The 2586-nt window shown below is 43.9% G+C and overlaps 1 non-coding gene across 1 annotated transcript; it reads right to left on the bottom strand.

Annotated features, from left to right (window-relative positions):
• Positions 1 to 965: 965 nt before the first annotated feature.
• On the bottom strand, positions 966 to 1072 carry LOC147937887 (small nucleolar RNA R71). Its single transcript, XR_015567482.1, has one exon. It is a non-coding gene; the product is annotated as a small nucleolar RNA R71 (small nucleolar RNA).
• Between the last annotated feature and the right edge of the window lie 1514 nt (positions 1073 to 2586).

Genomic DNA, 2586 nt, shown 5'->3' with positions numbered 1-2586 from the left:
AGAGCTCAAGGATAAGGAGCCCAGTCCTAAGGTACTTCCACAAAGCTCTTGCCAACACCTTCTTTGCAAGGAAGGAAACTGGGAACATCAATGAGGGAGAGCTAAAGATGATTGACTTGGCTCTTAATGGAGTGATCTTTCAAGCAAGGAATGGTGCCATCATCCTTGGGAGCACAGTGGAGACTGACCTAGGAATGGTGCTCATTTACCACATGATTCAATTGAGAAGTTGGGTAGGAAAGTTGGAGAACAAAGGGTCAAGAGGAGCACTTACCATTGGAGGCATCATCACTCCAATCCTTCAAGCTGCTAAAGTTCCACTTAGAGGAGAATGTGTCTCACCAAGATAGATTGACTCAAGCTACCTCACTTCTACTCTCATCCTAGCCAAGGAGATGCATCAAGGGAACCACATTTTCAACTTTGAGCTTCCAACACTTGGGAAAAAGCAATTCATATTGCCTAACCAAGAGCTCACCACCATTCAAGAGGGAGCCAACATTGACTTTTGGCCAGCTGAGGAGCATTGGTTTGATGGAGTGGTTCAACATAGAGTTGAGGAAGCTGGGAATGCACAAGTAGCTGATGGAGAGGAGCAGTTCTACTTTGAAGATTATGAGCCCAACCTAAGAGATAGTAGAGGAGTGAGGGAGAATGCCAAGAGGTTAACTCTTTTGCAAAAGTGGGGCAAGTGGCATGGAAAGAGGTTTGATAAGCTGAAGAAGAAGGTGACCAACATGGCTAAGTCTATCAAAGGCTTAAAGAAGGAGATTGCTGAGCTGAAGAGTGGAAACTCATCTCCTAGCCATTCAAGCCCTTTGAGGAGAGAGCACTTTCAAGGGTTGCGAATCCTGTGGAACCAGCTAGGGCTTCAATGTATGAGCCAAATCAGAGGAAGAGGAGCTCAAGTACCCGAGAACATCAATCTTCGAGGCACTCGACCGGGTCACTCGAGTAGGACAGCTAGATTGAGAAATGAAATTTCTGGGTTTGCTCAAAGAAACAATGAAAGCTTTTGTGAAGCATGGGAGAGGTTCAAAGGATTTAAGACTTAATGTCCTCATCATGGCTTCAGCAATGAGTCACTCTTGAGCACATTGTATAGAGGAATACTTTCCAAGATAAGGATGCTTTTTGACACAGCTTCTAATGGCAACTTCCTCAACAAGAATGTGGAAGAAGGCTGGGAATTAGTTGAGAATCTTGCTCAGTCAGATGGCAACTATAATGAGGACTATGACAGAACCATAAAGAGTTCCTCAACTGATCAAGAGGACAAGTACAAGAAGGACTTGAAGATGGTCGATGAGAAGCTTGACAAGATCCTTCTTAGCCAACAAAAGTCTATTCACTTCATTGGTGAAGAAGAGGTTCCAGTTCAAGAGGGGGAGACTGAGTTTGCTGAGTTGTGCTACATGCAAAACCAGGGAGGATTCAAAGGCTACAACCAAAGTGGTTTCAAGAACAACAATCTCTCTTATAGGAGTACCAATGTGGCCAACCCTCAAGACCAAGTCTATCCACCTCAACAGCCTCAACAGCAACAACACTATGTCCCCAAGCAACAACATCAAATGTTCCAGCCTCAGTTGTGTCCCCCCCCCCCAGGGTTTCAGACTAACCAAGGCCAAGAACAAGACTTAAGAGCAATGATGCAACAATTGTTGATTGGGCAAACACAAGGAAAGATTGAGGAAGCCAAGCAATTTGCTGAAGTGAATCAAAGGCTCACATCCCAGTATAATGATCTTAACATGAAGTTTGAAGGTCTCAACTCTAGAGTGAAGTATATGGAGAGCAACATTGCTTCTACTTCTGCTCCTAAACCCAACCAACTCCCTGGAAAAGCTGTTCAAAATCCAAGGGAGTTCACTGCAAAAGCCATCCATATCTCTGATAAGGAAGTCACTGAGGACAGTGATGTTCAAGATGGGGAGGATTGATCAGTTATTGAAGCTTTGAGTGAAGTTTGTGCGGAGAAATCTGAATCCGCCATTGCACTCGACCAGGTACTCGAGCCAGCACTCGACCGAGTGCCTGATCGAGTGGTCGATCGAGCTGGAGGATCAGGAGCTGTTAAACCTGCTAAGTACATTCCTCCTGCCTACAAGCCACCTCTACCATTCCCTGGACGTTTCAAAGCACAAAGGATCAATGAATTAAGGGAAATCATTGAGAGAAAAGAAATGTTGGCTAAGCAACAAGAGGAAGTAAGGGTTGTCAAAGAAGAAGTTGTGGTTGAGAAAAAGGAAGAAGTGTTAGCCATACGAGAGGTCATCATAGCTTACCAAGAAGAGGAGAGAGGACCTGCCTTGGAACAGTATGAACCTTATCCTCTCTATAGAGATTTTTTGCTTGATTTGTCAAAGAAGAAGGCTCAAGCTCAAGATGAGAAGGATCTTGAGAACCTTGGAGGAGTGATCATCCCAATTAAGCTTAAGGATCCAGGACCATTCTATCTGCCTTGCACAATCAGTTACCTCCACTACTGAAACGACCGACTTTTTTTTTTTTTTTTAAATAATAAATAATATAAATATATAAATAAACTACAACTAGTGGTCCCATACCCACTAGTCACCTAAC

This window comes from Camelina sativa, chromosome 9, assembly GCF_030686135.1.
Source record: "Camelina sativa cultivar CO46 ecotype springtype chromosome 9, ASM3068613v1".
NCBI lineage: Eukaryota > Viridiplantae > Streptophyta > Magnoliopsida > Brassicales > Brassicaceae > Camelina > Camelina sativa.
The sequence above is the reverse complement of the archived record's forward strand: the minus strand, read 5'-3'. Positions and strand labels throughout refer to the sequence as shown.